General features: G+C 48.3%; 1 protein-coding gene across 4 annotated transcripts in view; it reads left to right on the forward strand.

The window, feature by feature from the left end:
* Positions 1-18,239, forward strand: part of mol (dual oxidase maturation factor 1 mol) — a 76,300-nt gene that overhangs the window by 27,921 nt on the left and 30,140 nt on the right. The window contains exon 1 of one of the 4 annotated variants that reach the window (XM_045754148.2): positions 3,088-3,463. The exons of 2 other annotated variants lie outside the window; for them this stretch is intronic. The gene's annotated coding sequence lies outside the window, so the exon portion shown is untranslated. Of the gene's footprint in view, positions 1-3,087; positions 3,464-18,239 lie in introns of those variants that run through there. One more of the 4 variants, XM_045754149.2, reaches the window with a different exon arrangement.

Genomic DNA, 18,239 nt, shown 5'->3' on the forward strand with positions numbered 1-18,239 from the left:
GGTTTTCCCCAATGCACTTAAAAGTGTCTCGCAGTTTTCTCACTGATCACGGGGGAGACATCTCCCGTCACGCAGGGTGCAGTTGCACCTCCACAGATCTCCAGTATCATCTATTGATACTGGTAATGGCTCAAAAGGGCCACCACTTACGGGCTATTCATGCCCGTGCCACCTTTTGGGTGGCTTAATCTTCATCAATCATCAATTTTCTCACTGATCAGACGTCTTCAACGAACGAGGAGAGAAGTCGCGGGTCGCAGCACGGATCTCTGTGCTTCACGGTAGGCGGTGAAGGAGGTTAATACCTGGTTGATGGGGTTCTGGGAGTTCTTCTACTCCCCAAGCCCGGCCCGAGGCCAGGCTTGACTTGTGAGAGTTTGGTCCACCAGGCTGTTGCTTGGAGCGGCCCGCAGGCCCACATACCCACCACAGCCCGGTTGGTCCGGCACTCCTTGGAGGAATAAATCTAGTTTCCTCTTGAAAATATCCTCTTGAACAAGGTAAAGAAGGCAGTTCAACCCGTCAAAAAGGATTATAGACAGGACTGAGAAACCCAGCAAAACAAACCACAGCGCTGTGTTTACGACGTGCTGCGTTGTGTTTACGACGTGCTGCGTTGTGTTTACGACGTGCTGCGTTGTGTTTACGACGTGCTGCGTTGTGTTTACGACGTGCTGCGTTGTGTTTACGACGTGCTGCGTTGTGTTTACGACGTGCTGCGTTGTGTTTACGACGTGCTGCGTTGTGTTTACGACGTGCTGCGTTGTGTTTACGACGTGCTGCGTTGTGTTTACGACGTGCTGCGTCGTTGCGACACACACAACAACTTACAGTTTACAACGTTACAGCTATACGTCGGGGGTTCCCTGGGGACGAGCCGCTGGATAATTACGGGGCGGAAGGAACCTCACATACCAACTTCTGGCGCACCGCAAGTGCAGAGGACAACACGAAGAGAAACACTACATAGGAATACAGGAAAGTACAGAAGTCCTATTGATCTATATGAGGCAGCTCCTATTGGTTCATACGAGGCAGCTCCTGTTTGTCCAAACGAGGCAGCTCCTATTGGTTCATACAAGGCAGCTCCTGTTTGTCCAAACGAGGCAGCTCCTATTGGTCCATACGAGGCAGCTCCTATTGGTCCATTCGAGGCAGCTCCTATTGGTCCATACGAGGCAGTTCCTATTGGTCCATACGAGGCTTCTCCTATTGATCCATACGAGCCAGAAATATGGAGAAAAGCTAACTGCTTTCTGAGCTTTAAGAAGGGAAGACAGGCAAGAGGTGCTAAATTACAGACTGGTATCTGCCAGCTATTCCCTGTAAGGTACCGAAGATAATTATCAGAGAATTTAAACACCTGGAAAGTTTATAAATCTGTAAATGAGAAACACCTTAGTTTCAAGAGAAGGAAAATTGTGCGTAAATTATACCGAACGGTACGATGGTTATCTTGAGGTTATCTTCAGATGATTTCGGGGCTTTTAGTGTCCCCGCGGCCCGGTCCTCGACCAGGCCTCCACCTCCAGGAAGCAGGTCGTGACAGCTGACTAACACCCAGGTACCTATTTTACTGCTAGGTAACAGGGGCATAGGATAAAAGAAACTCTGCCCATTGTTTCTCGCCGGCGCCCTGGATCGAACCCGGGACCACAAGTCCAGCGTGCTGTCCGCTCGGCCGACCAGTGGCAACAATGAGACAAGGAAGCGGAGGATAGGTAGCTTGCAACATGAATCAGGGAGCCGTGAACTAGATATTGGAAGGGTCACACGTTGTTGTTGTTATAGATTCAGCTACTCGGAACAAGTTCCAAGTAGCACGGGCTATGGTGAGCCCGTAACTTACGGGCTATGGTGAGCCCGTAACTTACCTGGCACAGGAGCTGGGCAAGAAGCACGGGCTATGGTTAGCCTTGTGGACGGGAGATGTCTCCCGTCAAGGGTCACACATTCTGCGACCCTTTATGGCATATAGACAGTTGGGATTCAACTCTCTCTCACGCCTAAAATTTTCCTCCAATTCCTTCCTACCTCCACACCTCTTTGTTTTTGCAGACGACGAGTCACAATAACGAGGCTAAAGTATGTTGACCAGACCACCTTCACCTTCTAGTGTGTGGTCTGGTCAACGACGAGTCACAATATCGTGGCTGAAGACATGAAGACCAGACCACACACTAGAAATGAGGAGACGACGACGTTTCGGTCCGTCCTGGACCATCATCACATTCGACTTGATAATGGTCCTGGACGGACCGAAACGTCGTCGTCTTGTCATCTTCTGGCGTGTGTGGTTCAGTCTTCACCTCTTGCTTTTCTTCCGTTCGTGTTGTTGTTGTTGTTTTAAATTCAGCTACTCGGAACAAAAGTTGCAAGTAGCACGGGCTATGGTGAGCCCGTAGTGGACCTACCTGGCACAGGAGCGGGGCTATAACTGGCTGGAAAACCATTGTAGCAGGCGATAATTTTCTACCACTGAACCACGGGCCGTTCGTGTCAAACCACCGAGCTTTAATATAATTCTGAAGAGCACTGTAGTACCTCTGCGTGTCCACGAAAGCGACGATTGGTCGGAATATAGTAATATATGTATGTTATATTAGAGCAGGAGAAGGGAGGGGGGGGAGGGGGAAGGATGTCGGGTCGCGGGTCACCCGTCAACTCCGGCGGCCCGAGCCACTAACTGGTATATCCTCGCCCCAGATCACTGTTTTTGTACTGACCTTACGAGGAAGTTGTGATCATCCCGTAGTTGCCACTACACGCAAATGTAAACAAGAATTTATAAATTTAGATAAAAAGTACATTTCGTCACAAAAATATCTGGGAAAATGTTTGTATAATCGAGGAGAAGGAACGTATGCGTCTCTCATGTGGGTATCTGGTCCACATTACGTCACGAAGACAAGCTACGTCACTGCCACGTCACATGTTGCCGGGGCGTCAGCGGTGCGTCACGAGTCAGAAGCGCGTCACCAGCTGAGAGCGGGAGGGTAGCGGGCGAGGGCCCACGAGCCTACACTAGACAGTACCGGGAATACCCAAGGGAGCCTGGACGGAGTTGACCTCGGTAACTGGCGGCTGACTTAGGACAGTCTTGTGCCTCGCTTCCCACCGTCAACACCTCCCGAGGCAGCCTCCTCTTGCGGCGGCCACCACGCTCATCCGACACACACAAGAGAGGCGCGCGGATCAAATCGTGACGGAACATTTGAATGGTGCTATCGAGGATTAACTACCTAAAGTGACGTGTTTTATCGAGGACGTGTCTTGTTCCTGTCGTCCGTGGATGTACTCTCACTACCCAACAACGTCTTCTAGTCAAAAGCGAGTCAGATAAGACTACACTAGTCAAAGAGACATCGAGCCGTAAACAGGAAGTGCTGCATATCTCTACCTCAGCCAGGCCCAAGAGTTACGCCTCCCAACACCTGACCGTCGAAGGCGCAGCCCCCTGAAGGTAAAGTCATTTGTTACCACTTGGTACCACTGGTGAGTGTGCTGCCCTCTGTAGGACGCCAGTCGTGACCGCTCCCCCAGGGGCGGCCGCACCGTGAGGTCATCCTCTTATTCCACGCTGTCATCCATCAACATTATCGAATAAATTACTGGATAGTATAAGGCCAAGGAGTTGGTGGATTGTTTCAAACGTAGGTTAGACATCTATGTGACTGGATGTGGGTGGATATAAATAAGAGCTGCCTCGTGTGAGTCAATATAGGCCTTTTGCAGTTACCTTGATCCTTATGCATTTCTAGACTTTATCATCAAATGTTAGTGTAAATGTCAGGGTTACACCTACCCCCAGGGAGCCTCACCAGCCTTGCTCACTCCCAACTGATGTTTACATTTACAATCACTTCTATTCTACACGAAGATATCTTAATTGTGTACAACTGTAACATCAGAATAGAGTATAGTGTAAAAAGTCTATTGTCTCATCCGAGGCATCTACTTACATCCCGCCTGAACACCGATTGAATAATCAGCTATTCCAGGTTCTTTGACCCGCTAACCTGTTCCAGAATTCAACACTATTTCCATACCAGAATATATTGACCCAGATCGTTCTAAATCGAAATTCATCCAATTTGAATCCACTGTATCGTGTCCATATAGTCGGCCGAGAGGACAGCACGCGGGACTTGTGATCCTGTGATCCTGGGTTCCATCCCAGGCACCGGAGAGAAACAATGGGCAGAGTTTCTTTCACCCTATGCCCCTGTTACCTAGCAGTAAAATAGGTACCTGGGTGTTAGTCAGCTGTCACGGGCTGTTTCCTGGGGGTGGAGGCCTGGTCGAGGACCGGGCCGCGGGGACACTAAAAAAGCCCCGAAATCATCTCAAGATAACCTCAAGATAGCACCCTATTAATATCCCCTCGTCCATTTGTGTACATCACTCACGGTCTCCCTTGCTCGTCGCCTTAACACGTAAGGTCAAATAAAGATTTTTAATCTCGATTGACGATGATTGATGAAGATTAAGCCACCCAAGAGGTGGCACGGGCATGAATAGCCCGTAAAAATTTAATCTCGCTCGTCAAAGGTCACTAATTCCTTGGGCTAAACTTTTGCCATCAAGTTCAAGTATGTTTATTGAGACAAGATAACAAATTACATCTCAAAGGGATATAGTAGCTTAGGGTTTTTCTACCCCATTTTTGCTATCTCTTCCTGTACGCTTTTCTGAGAATTTATATCCATTTTGTAGTACAATTTCTAAAACTGCATCAATTAAAGGTGCCTAACGAGGGTCACTAACTGTCTTATTACTTGTAATTGTCGTTATCAATCTTAATATCCAATTGGCTTCATTTTTTAACATCTCTAGAATGAGTTCTTGGAATAAAATTTCAACAAATTATAACACATCATTATCGTATTCAGATAACGGTCCACGCGGCTTGATAATGGTGCACGACGGACCGAAACGTCATTTCTCCACTAACATAATAGAAGTAGGAGCCCTTGATTGTTTCAAGCGTAGGTTAGACATATATATATATATATATATATATATATATATATATATATATATATATATATATATATATATATATATATATATATATATATATATGAATGAGTTTGGGTGGATATAAATATAGGAGCTGATTGTTGACCAGACCACACACTAGAAGGTGAAGGGACGACGACGTTTCGGTCCGTCCTGGACCATTCTCAAGTCGATTCAATATAGGAGCTGCCTCGTATGGGCCAATATAAGCCTTCTGCAGGTACCTTGATTCTTGTGTTTCTAATGTGTGGTTTGGTTATCATATCTTCAGCCCCGTTATTGTGACTGAAGGCATGATGATAATACCAGCTGTATCGTATTCAAATTTGGCAATTTCAGTGTTGGCTGGTTGATGTCTGGTAATTTGATGATAATTGTTAGACATAATGCCCCATATTTCTCAGCATTAAACTGCTTCTACTAATATTCCCATCTTAAAACACTTAGATCTTCTAAAAAATATATAATCTTCAAAATGTAAAAATCCACAAGGGCCGTGACGAGGATTCGAACCTGCGTCCGAGAGGATCCCAGACGCTGCCTTAATCGACTGAGCTACGACAAAATGTATTTCCCTACATTTTAACTGTTATCAGTACATATGCTAATGATGTTGTTCTAATCTCGATTGATGATTACTGATGAAGAATTTTTTGCCTCATACGTAAGAAGTTTAGAATTAAGGAAAACTGCAGAATAAGGTCTATTGGCCTATACGAGGCAGCGCCTAACTACATCCACCCAAACTCATTCATATACATGTCTAACCTACGCTTGAAACAATCAAGCGATCCCTCGTCTATTCTGTTACCCGGTAAACTGTTTCATAGACCTATAGCCCCAGTTTCCAAACCAGTATTTACCCAGGTATTCCCTTGAATCTAAACTTACCTATTATATATATCCAGTGTTGCGTGTACTATTTTGTGTTGATATATTTAATATTTTATTAGTATCCCTTTTGTTATGCCCCCTTACCACTTGTACAGGAGGCCTGGTCGAGGACCGGGCCGCGGGGACGCTAAGCCCCGAAAATACCTCAAGGTAACCTCAAGGTAGGTAAGGTACACTCTTCCCCAACTCTTCGTCTTTCTTGAGAATATAAATGTAGCTTCCTCAATCTCTCCTCTTACGGGCTCACCATAGCCGGTGCTACATGGATACTTCGTTTTGAGTAGCTAAATCTGAAACAACAACAACAACATCTCTCCTCATATGGAAGCTTTCTTGTTGCTGGGGTTATCTTTGTCATCCTTTGCTGATGTCTCTGTTCACCTGACAGTATATAAACACCGGTGAGCAAATCCACACGGGCCGTGACGAGGGTTCGAACCTACGTCCGACAGCGAGATTTGTTCACGTCCGAGATTTGTTCATTTGATGCATTACGCTATTGTGATTTCTGTGTGTAAACACCCGTCAGTTAGGCGACTGTTGTGGGTTGTATCCTGGCGGGTAGGATACAACCCACAACAGGTTGTTGGGTAGGCAGATCACGCCAAGCCTAAAAGGCTTCACATACCTAACAACGATAAAGAACACACACACACACACAGGCTTAGGGGGCCTCGTAGCCTGGTGGATAGCGCGCAGGACTCGTAATTCTGTGGCGCGGGTTCGATTCCCGCACGAGGCAGAAACAAATGGGCAAAGTTTCTTTCACCCTAAGTGCCCCTGTTACCTAGCAGTAAATAGGTACCTGGGAGTTAGTCAGCTGTCACGGGCTGCTTCCTGGGGTGTGTGTGGTGTGGGGGAAAAAAAAGTAGTTAGTAAACAGTTGATTGACAGTTGAGAGGCGGGCAGAAAGAGCAAAGCTCAACCCCCGCAAAAACACAACTAGTAAACACAACTAGTAAACACACACACAGTTGATTGACAGTTGAGAGGCGGGACCAAAGAGCCAAAGCTCAACCCCCGCAAGCACAAATAAGTGAGTACACAGTCTACCAAACATGAGTAACCACAAACAAGGTGAAAATCGTGGTTTTTAACGAAAGCATATCTGGGAAAAGTTTACAAGAGACATGCATCACCCATAAAAACAGAATGTTTTCGGGAAAAAGTTTCGTCTCCCACAAAATTTTCCCGGGTAAAACGTCACGCCTCAGATGGGCGGGAAAAAACAAGTGCTGTACATGGCGCCCTGGAGCCCGCCCCCAGTCCCCCGCCCAGCAAGGCTACCACACGCCCACAACTTACATAACAAACGCTCATAAGTTTCTCTCTCTCGCGGAAACAAAAACACAGCGAGACGGTCGTGTAAGGCAATCGCAAAATTAATGAGACTCGCGAAATTAGCGAGCACTTAAACAACAGAAAACGGGGCAGTCATGAGTTATCTCTCAACAGAAGACAAAAAAGGCGGGCATTAATGGTCTCCCAACGCACGCACGCACGCACACACATAGTGAAGAGTGTTCAGTGGTTCAACGAGACTTGCGATACGAAAAGAAAAATGACCAATTGATGATTGGTTTAACGCGAACGAGGGATTCAACACGCTATGTTAAGATTCACGAAGCAGTTACGCAATCACTTACGAACCTGTACATCTTTTCTCAATATTTGGCGGCTTTGTTTACAACTATTAACAGTTAATGAGCTCTGAAGCACCAGGAGGCTGTTTATAACAATAACAACAATTGATTGGGAAGTTTTCATGCTTGTAAACTATTGAATAAGTGTAAGTAAAGCCGTCAACGATTGAGGAAAGATGTACACGTTCGTAAGTACTTGCGTAACTGCTTCGTGAACCTGGCCTCTGGTCTTGACAAGTTATGTACCTTTGGCCGCGTGGATATGAATGCGAGCGTGAACGTTTGAACACGAACGGGTAATTTAAGGGATAATGTCCGCTCGAGCGTGAATGTTTGAACGCGCCCTTGTTTGTTTACGAGTGAGAGCGGGACGCCCATTGGCCAACACTCACCTTTCTCCACGTTCTGTCCTGGTTGGTATTCCCAGCAGGTGTCGCCCAGGATTGACCGCCATGTTGAAGTCGTCTCGATGTATCCGACCTACACGAACGCCTCCCACGGCTGGGGATATATAGATATACACTGAGAGGTATATCGCCTGCTTTTCAGTGTATATATATATTGAGGTGAGTTGATTTTTTACGGGCTCTTCATGCCCGTGCCACCTCTTGGGTGACTTAATCTTTATCAATCATTAATCAGTTGATTGTTCACCCCATACTCATCCTGTGAGCAGTAGCGCAAAAAGGGATTACAGAGAGGCACAAAAGGTCTTACAGAGTCTGAGAGTCTTCTTTAGTCATGGCCAATGTTCAGGACTAAAGTATTCTAGTTGGCTGGTTAGTAAGCCATTCTGGTGGCCTTAATAACCCTCCAGATGCGTGTAAATCACGAAAAATAAGCAGGCGATGAGTCACAATAACGTGGCTGAAGTATGTTGACCAGACCACACACTAGAAGTTGAAGGGACGACGACGTTTCGGTCCGTCCTGGACCATTCTCAAGTCGATGAGAATGTCACATTTTTAAACACGTGATTAAAAATGTGACAGTGTCAGACCACGGAGGAAAATTGAAACAGGAATTTCCTTAAGTACTTTCGTATATTAATACATCTTCAGAAGGAGAACTCTCCAGGTGTTGATAAGTCTTGAGACCAACACCAAATCAGCCTATACGATTTTCCTTTTTATTTTTCCGTCTTCAGTATTAGTTTACGAAACTGTTTGGGCTATTTTAGCAATACTGGGGAAAAGATTTGCGCGTTAGTTTGACACAGTTTGTAAATTCAAGTCGATTATTATGAACAATTTAATTTAAAGTTTGCCGTTAACGACCAAGTTTTTTTTATTATTATTATTATTATTATTTTCTACCACAGACGTGGCCACACATTTACAATGCTAACCAGCATATATACATTTTCTTCTGTCCTCCATGGACAGTAAAAGGAGGGTAGAAATAGCCTAAGCTACTCTATCCTTTTGAGCCCGTCCGCTTGGGCTGGACGGTAGAGCGACGCTCTTGCTTCAATCCCCGACCGTCCAAGTGGTTGGACACCATTCCTTTCCACCCCGTCCCATCCCAAATCCTTATCCTGACCCCTTTCCCAGTGCTATATAGTCGTAATGGTTTGACGCTGATAATTCCCTTACATCACCACCACCACTTTTGAGATTCAGCCCATCCTCCTAAGGTTTCCCAACTTCAAGAAAACGGTCAATTGAACGTGGTCTCTCCTAACCTACCAGAGGTCCCAAAACAGAAAACGGGACAGTACGTCGCTTTCGCCAGCCGCTTCAATTTTCTAGTACGACAATTTGTAACGCATACGAGCGAAAAGCGACGTTCTTTGTAAGATGCCCTAGGCTTGTGATGTATCTGATTGTCTCAATAAACGTACTTGAACCAAGTAAAAACTGGTGTGATATAAATAGACAAAGCCAGAGAGCCACCAAGGAAACCGGACATGGCCACAAAGACATCGAGTACTCGGCTCCAGGGTGAAGGACTTCCCAGGAACACTTTGTGAGCAAGGACAAGCAAGGACAAGCAAACAGAACCCATTTCCGGTCGATCACCAACAGCTTGTTTAACAGCCCCAATAAAAAAGCCCCCTGGTTGATGCCTGGTTGATGCCTGGTTGATGGGGTTCTGGGAGTTCTTATACTCCCCAAGCCCGGCCCGAGGCCAGACTTGACTTGTGAGATTCACCAGGGTCCACCAGGCTGCTGCTTGGAGCGGGCCCACATACCCACCACAGCCCGGTTGGTCCGGCACTCCTTGGAGGAAACAATCTAGTTTCCTCTTGAAGATGTCCACGGTTGTTCCTGTAACATTTCTGATGCCCACAATAGCACTAAAATATTGTGTCTCTTACCGTGTGAGTGGCGCCGGTGGGAATGGTGAGCGAGGCTGCCTCTCTCAACCATCTTGGTGACGCTGCTTGGACTTCTCTTCTTCCTGAGGAAGAGAGAAACATGAAGGGTGATAAGAAAGGGACATCTACAGACTGACTCAACCTCCACCTGTAGACTCGCCTCCACCTACAGACACACACACCCCCTTCTCCAGCCGGCCTCCCTCCACCCACTCACCTAAGAAAAAATCAATCCCTCCTGATATATAATGACTGGTACCTGTCTATCCATTTCCGACATCTGTCGCCTCGGCCAGTCTGAGGTACATCCACCCAGACTTCCATACCAATTTTATCCCCCTGTGGATAGCAATCGTGAGCCTACGATACACACAATATATAAGCCGAGTACAGTATTTTGTACCTCACGGGAGACATCTCCCGTCACGCAGGGTGCAGTCGCACCTCCACAGATCTCCAGTATCATCTATTGATACTGGTAATGGCTCAAAAGGGCCTCCACTTACGGGCTATTCATGCCCGTGCCACCTTTTGGGTGGCTTAATCTTCATCAATCATCAATCAATCTTTTGTACCCGAGAGCCTGTACTCGGTCGTCGTAATCGGCCGTGTTGGACACTGTGTCGGTGACCCAGATACCTGCACGACGACACAGACTTTACTGAATCATTCAATCATTGTTGACATGCTAGACTGCTTGTCCGCCTCGTACTCTTATTATGAGATATATGAATTTAGCTGCAGGCGGCACCTACTGCCATCTAGTGAGGAGAGCTGCAGGCGGCACCTACTGCCATCTAGTGAGGAGAGCTGCAGGCGGCACCTACTGCCATCTAGTGAGGAGAGCTGCAGGCGGCACCTACTGCCATCTAGTGAGGAGAGCTGCAGGCGGCACCTACTGCCATCTAGTGAGGAGAGCTGCAGGCGGCACCTACTGCCATCTAGTGAGGAGAGCTGCAGGCGGCACCTACTGCCATCTAGTGAGGAGAGCTGCAGGCGGCACCTACTGCCATCTAGTGAGGAGAGCTGCAGGCGGCACCTACTGCCATCTAGTGAGGAGAGCTGCAGGCGGCACCTACTGCCATCTAGTGAGGAGAGCTGCAGGCGGCACCTACTGCCATCTAGTGAGGAGAGCTGCAGGCGGCACCTACTGCCATCTAGTGAGGAGAGCTGCAGGCGGCACCTACTGCCATCTAGTGAGGAGAGCTGCAGGCGGCACCTACTGCCATCTAGTGAGGAGAGCTGCAGGCGGCACCTACTGCCATCTAGTGAGGAGAGCTGCAGGCGGCACCTACTGCCATCTAGTGAGGAGAGCTGCAGGCGGCACCTACTGCCATCTAATGAGGAGAGCTGCAGGCGTCATCTACTGCCATCTAGTGAGGAGAGCTGCAGGCGTCACCTACTGCCATCTAGTGAGGAGAGCTGCAGGCGGCACCTACTGCCATCTAGTGAGGAGAACATGCACTAGAGTAATTGTGTCGGTGGAATGGTTATTATTACTGGCCTCTGTTCGTGTTTGTCGGTGTGAAATGAGTGTACAGGATTATACATCTACGTATACATTCTACAGCACCCGAGCACAGGGCCACACGGACTGGTCTGCTAAGCTGACCACACTTTAAGTGCTCCCGCTCAAGCAGAACCAAGTGTTGCCTAACTGGCCGAGAGGCACTTTAGTGCCAGTGCCACTCTAGCGCATTAGAGATGCCTCTTTAGATTACGGGAAATGAAAATGACAATCACACATTATCGTAGCCTTCGACTGTGGAAGCCTTTGTCCAAGAGTAATTACCTAGTGAGTTTTAACACTGCATTACAAGGCAGAACAAAAAAATCCGAGAGAAATATATCTTAGAAATGTGTACCAGCCGTGAAGGGTGTGTGTGTGTGTGTGTGTGTGTGTGTGTGTGTGTGTGTGTGTGTGTGTGTGTGTGTGTGTGTGTGTGTCAGAGAGACGCTGGAGAAATGCTGCAGCGTCCAGTGTAATGATTTTCATTGGTGGTGATGAGTATTTTACCTTTTCCTTCTAACATGTTGCCATCTACCTGCATCACTCCCTCCCTCTCATGTCACCTCCATGAACAAATCCACAAGGGCCGTGATGAGGGTTCGAACCTCCGTCCCAGAGGATCCCAGACGCTGCCTTAATCTTAAAAAAAAAAGTCACCTCCATCATTGTCCCCTCTCGCTTCCTTCCCTCCCACCATCACCCTGTGATTTCTTTAATCCTTCTTTACCCTCCTCGACGCCTTCATCTTCCTTCTTTCTCCTTCCTTCTTGCTTTCTTCCTTCATTCTTCCCGCCAAAAATGATAGGCCTAACTGTCTCCTGCTCTTCTTACCTGCTCAACTGGACAATCTATATCTTACATAAAAAAAAATAGAACTCCTCAATATACAATTATATATTGTATAAAAAGACGTGATTATATACATTTGTCATGTCTAAACGACATTTGCGAAGTGTTCACTTAATTCGACACTGTTTTTTGTTCATTCCTGGACACGGGCGTGGCACTTTGTTCAAAGTTTATAATCGGATTATATATCGGGTAGTGAAGAGAGAGAGAGTTTAAGGTCGGGTATGATGCCCTCTTTATCTGGGCTGTCTTGTGTCGCCGCGAATTAGCCGTGACTATCACTCCAATTAACGACCTCCTTAACGACGTCGTACGTCACCTTAGCGTGACGTACGACGTGTCTAATTGAGTTTGTGTGTTTAAGGCATTAATGGAAGCTTTAGCTGTATTGAAATTCTTGTTAGTCATTTGGCGGAGTTGAGGACATATGTTGTCCACCCGGGCTCTGTCATGCCGTCCAGCGGGGCTCTGTCATGTCGTCCACCGGGGCTCTGTCATGTCGTCCACCGGGGCTCTGTCATGTCGTCCACCGGGGCTCTGTCATGTCGTCCACCGGGGCTCTGTCATGCCGTCCACCGGGGCTCTGTCATGTCGTCCACCGGGGCTCTGTCATGTCGTCCACCGGGGCTCTGTCATGTCGTCCACCGGGGCTCTGTCATGTCGTTCACCGGGGCTCTGTCATGCCGTCCACCGGGGCTCTGTCATGTCGTCCACTGGAGGCTCTGTCATGTCGTCCACCGGAGGCTCTGTCATGTCGTCCACCGGGGCTCTGTCATGTCGTCCACCGGGGCTCTGTCATGTCGTCCCGGGTGTTAAGAGAGCTAGTGAGTGTATGTGTGGGGGGGGGGGGGAGGGGGAAGAGGGGTGACATAGGTGCCGAAAAGCGGGTTGGGGGGGCGGGGGAAGAGGGGTGACACATGTATCTATGTGTTGGAAAATCCAACTTTCTCATAAGATAAGAGAAAATCGTTATGAAAATTTATGGCTAACTGTAAGAGATAGGATTAGGTGATTAGGAAACCTGCTACGCGTCCACCCAGGTGACACGAGGCTAACTAGGCCTACACCCAGATGACACAAGGCCTACCAGACCTACACCCAGCTGACACGAGAGGCCTACCAGGCCTACACCCAGCTGACACGAGGCCTACCAGACCTACACCCAACTGACACGAGGTCTACCAGGCCTACACCCAACTGACACGAGGTCTACCAGGCCTACACCCAACTGACACGAGGTCTACCAGGCCTACACCCAACTGACACGAGGTCTACCAGGCCTACACCCAACTGACACGAGGTCTACCAGGCCTACACCCAACTGACACGAGGTCTACCAGGCCTACACCCAACTGACACGAGGTCTACCAGGCCTACACCCAACTGACACGAGGTCTACCAGGCCTACACCCAACTGACACGAGGTCTACCAGGCCTACACCCAACTGACACGAGGTCTACCAGACCTACACCCAGCTGACACGAGAGGCCTACCAGACCTACACCCAACTGACACGAGGTCTACCAGGCCTACACCCAGCTGACACGAGGTCTACCAGACCTACACCCAACTGACACGAGGTCTACCAGACCTACACCCAGCTGACACGAGGTCTACCAGACCTACACCCAGCTGACACGAGGTCTACCAGACCTACACCCAGCTGACACGAGGTCTACCAGACCTACACCCAACTGACACGAGGTCTACCAGACCTACACCCAACTGACACGAGGTCTACCAGACCTACACCCAACTGACACGAGGTCTACCAGACCTACACCCAACTGACACGAGAGGCCTACCAGGCCTACACCCAACCCGTAAACATGAACGAGGATCAGAGAACAAGAGCGAGGAACCACTCGCCTCAAGGTAGAGGAGTGAGTACAAGTGTAAACATCACTAGTGAAGCTTGACGAGTGCGTGAGTGAAGCTGGGAAGTGAGAAGTAGGCACTCTTAACCCACCGTGAATGGCAGGGCGCTAGGGCGGAGCTGAGTGCAAATCTTATCATAGGAGGAGTAAACAGGTTGTTGTTGTTATTTTAGATTCAGCTACTCAGAACAAAAGTTCCAAGTAGCACGGGGTATGGTGAGCCCGTGACTTACCTGGCACGGGAGCGGGGCTGTGAGTAAACAGGATGCTACGGTCATCTTATAGGTGGTTCAATACAGCCTCCGTCACCTCGACGAGCAAGGAAATTAAAAACAAAACAAAATGTGAACGTAATTTATGTGTCTGGGTACAAGTGACAGGATGAACAACCCAGCGGGTTTTCTTCCTATTGGGGAGTGTTGTACATTCTGCTATGGCGGTGTGTCCACTCACAGGATGAGTGGCGCTGCCCAATACTGTCACTATGGCGGTGTGTCCACTCACAGGATGAGTGGCGCTGCCCAATACTGTCACTATGGCGGTGTGTCCACTCACAAGATGAGTGGCGCTGCCCAATACTGTCACTATGGCGGTGTGTCCACTCACAAGATGAGTGGCGCTGCCCAATACTGTCACTATGGCGGTGTGTCCACTCACAAGATGAGTGGCGCTGCCCAATACTGTCACTATGGCGGTGTGTCCACTCACAAGATGAGTGGCGCTGCCCAATACTGTCACTATGGCGGTGTGTCCACTCACAAGATGAGTGGCGCTGCCCAATACTGTCACTATGGCGGTGTGTCCACTCACAGGATGAGTGGCGCTGCCCAATACTGTCACTATGGCGGTGTGTCCACTCACAAGATGAGTGGCGCTGCCCAATACTGTCACTATGGCGGTGTGTCCACTCACAAGATGAGTGGCGCTGCCCAATACTGTCACTATGGCGGTGTGTCCACTCACAAGATGAGTGGCGCTGCCCAATACTGTCACTATGGCGGTGTGTCCACTCACAAGATGAGTGGCGCTGCCCAATACTGTCACTATGGCGGTGTGTCCACTCACAGGATGAGTGGCGCTGCCCAATACTGTCACTATGGCGGTGTGTCCACTCACAAGATGAGTGGCGCTGCCCAATACTGTCACTATGGCGGTGTGTCCACTCACAAGATGAGTGGCGCTGCCCAATACTGTCACTATGGCGGTGTGTCCACTCACAAGATGAGTGGCGCTGCCCAATACTGTCACTATGGCGGTGTGTCCACTCACAAGATGAGTGGCGCTGCCCAATACTGTCACTATGGCGGTGTGTCCACTCACAGGATGAGTGGCGCTGCCCAATACTGTCACTATGGCGGTGTGTCCACTCACAAGATGAGTGGCGCTGCCCAATACTGTCACTATGGCGGTGTGTCCACTCACAAGATGAGTGGCGCTGCCCAATACTGTCACTATGGCGGTGTGTCCACTCACAGGATGAGTGGCGCTGCCCAATACTGTCACTATGGCGGTGTGTCCACTCACAAGATGAGTGGCGCTGCCCAATACTGTCACTATGGCGGTGTGTCCACTCACAAGATGAGTGGCGCTGCCCAATACTGTCACTATGGCGGTGTGTCCACTCACAAGATGAGTGGCGCTGCCCAATAAACTGGCCCCTTGGGGCAAAATTTAAATTTAAAATTTATCCCAAATGAGTCGGCGACACAAGACAATCTAATACTTACTCCTGCGCACTTTGGTCAGACGTCAATCAGTTGTTGCTGCTCCAGTGGCTCAAGTCGCCCTTACGAAATTCGATTTTTTTTCCCCCTTTGTTATTCTCTTTTGGCACCGGATCACACGGCACGATTGTTGTGTGCCATTGTTTCTCCCCCGGGTTGAACACCACCTCCTTGAAGCCTGACGCAAGGTTGGCGGTGTCTCCCAAGTCGTCACCACCACCACCACGAGCACCACCAGGAGCACCACCAGGAGCAGCTGTCGTTGGGTAAAACTTCCCATCGGACAACCACTGCCCCCCCTCCCCTACCCCTCCCCCCCTCCTTCTCCCCATCCCCCTCCCTCTCCCCCGCCACCAAAATGTATCCTCTATTAAGCTGTCACGTTCATCTCTTCCACCATGAAATCGCCATTAAATGTTCCTCAAAGTAGTTAAGTCGAGCGTAACAGTGTCCTTGAACAGGGAATATATATATATATATATATATATATATATATATATATATATATATATATATATATATATATATATGTCGTACCTAGTAGCCAGAACGCACTCCTCAGCCTACTATGCAAGGCCCGATTTGCCTAATAAGCCAAGTTTTCATGAATTAATTGTTTTTCGACTACCTAACCTACCTAACCTAACCTAACCTAACTTTTTCGGCCACCTAACCTAACTTAACCTATAAAGATTGGTTAGGTTAGGTTAGGTAGGGTTGGTTAGGTTCGGTCATATATCTACGTTAATTTTAACTCCAATAAAAAAAATTGACCTCATACATAATGAAATGAGTAGCTTTATCATTTCATAAGAAAAGAATTAGAGAAAATATATTAATTCATGAAAACTTGGCTTAGTAGGCAAATAGGGCCTTGCATAGTAGGCTGAAAAATGCATTCTGGCTACTAGGTACGACATATATATATATATATATATATATATATATATATATATATATATATATATATATATATATATATATATATATATATATTCTCAGAAGGGTACTCAGCTTCCACCTGTGTCCCCTTGTGTGTGTACCACCCATGTTAAATAATCTGACCTTTTCTACCCTGTCAATTCCGCTGAGAATTTTGTATGCGGTGTGTGTGTGTGTGTGTGTGTGTGTGTGTGTGTGTGTGTGTGTGTGTGTGTATGTGTGTGTGTGTGTGTGTGTGTGTGTGTGTGTGTGAGCGCGCGCGCGTGCGTGTGTGTGTTTTGACAGGCAGACAGCGCCCGTCCATGACAGGCTGACCGCTGACTCAAGCCACTCACCTCTTAGTCATTTACCTATATTTATTACATGCTTGACTGAAAGCATGACGGGGAAGCAAGGGTGGGCGGGGGCTGGTAAAATGGGTGGGTGGGGGGAGCAAGACATATGGGTGGAGGAGAGCGAGGCGGTGAGCGGGCGGAGGCACAGGAAGACGGGCTGGGAAAGAAACATTTATGGCGGGAAACAGTGAACGGTGTTCAAAAGCAGAGTAGGTTAGTGGAGGCAGGGAAGATTGGCAGGGGAGAGGTGATGACAGGTTTAGGAACGACCTTGTAACTTGCTGAACTTGCCAGAGTATCTTGTGATCAGAGATATCAGAGGCTACAGGTGATATCAGTTGTGGGGGGGGGGTGTTTGGGTCTGGGAGTTCGAGGAGCTGGGGGAGGGAGGGTTCTTGGCCTGGGGTGGGTGGGGGGAGGTGTCAGACCTTCACCGCCGAGTGCCTGTAGAGGCCACAGGCACTAGGCCACAGATCTAGTCCACGGAGCTAGATCGCAGTTCCACTGTAGAAAACCCTATATTGATATTTGAGTGTTGATAAATAGTTTATGGGATCATATTTATGTTTTTGGGGGGGCGAAAGTTGGCAAGTGCTTCCGCTATGGGTTGTGAACAGACTCTATAGTGATAAATAGTGGTTAGTAATGGTGGTTGCGGCGGTGTTAACATTAATGATTATGAAGATAGTGGTGGAGGCGGGTCTGGTGATGGTGGCACCGGACACCTACTATAGGCCTTCGGGCGGGAGCTGCCAACACCGTGACATTTACAAAGCCTCGATTACCATTCACTTCCATCACTGGCAGGGGTGAGGCAGGCACGCGCCCGTAACCACCTTCCCGGCAACCTTGACCACCTCTGCTGTAAATATTTACCACCTCCAGCCACACACGCGCAGAGACAAGCAGACAGACAGATACAGAGAGAGAGAGAGAGAGAGAGAGAGAGAGAGAGAGAGAGAGAGAGAGAGAGAGAGAGAGAGAGAGAGAGAGAGAGAGAGAGAGAAACAGACAGACCAGACAGATACAGAGACAGACAGATAGCAACGAGGAGGCAACGACTGACAAACAGAACTATGAACAACGAGTCTGGTTCAACTTCCAAGGACAAGTGTTCAACAA

The sequence above is a fragment of the Procambarus clarkii genome, chromosome 30 (assembly GCF_040958095.1).
Source record: "Procambarus clarkii isolate CNS0578487 chromosome 30, FALCON_Pclarkii_2.0, whole genome shotgun sequence".
NCBI classification, from domain to species: Eukaryota; Metazoa; Arthropoda; class Malacostraca; order Decapoda; family Cambaridae; genus Procambarus; species Procambarus clarkii.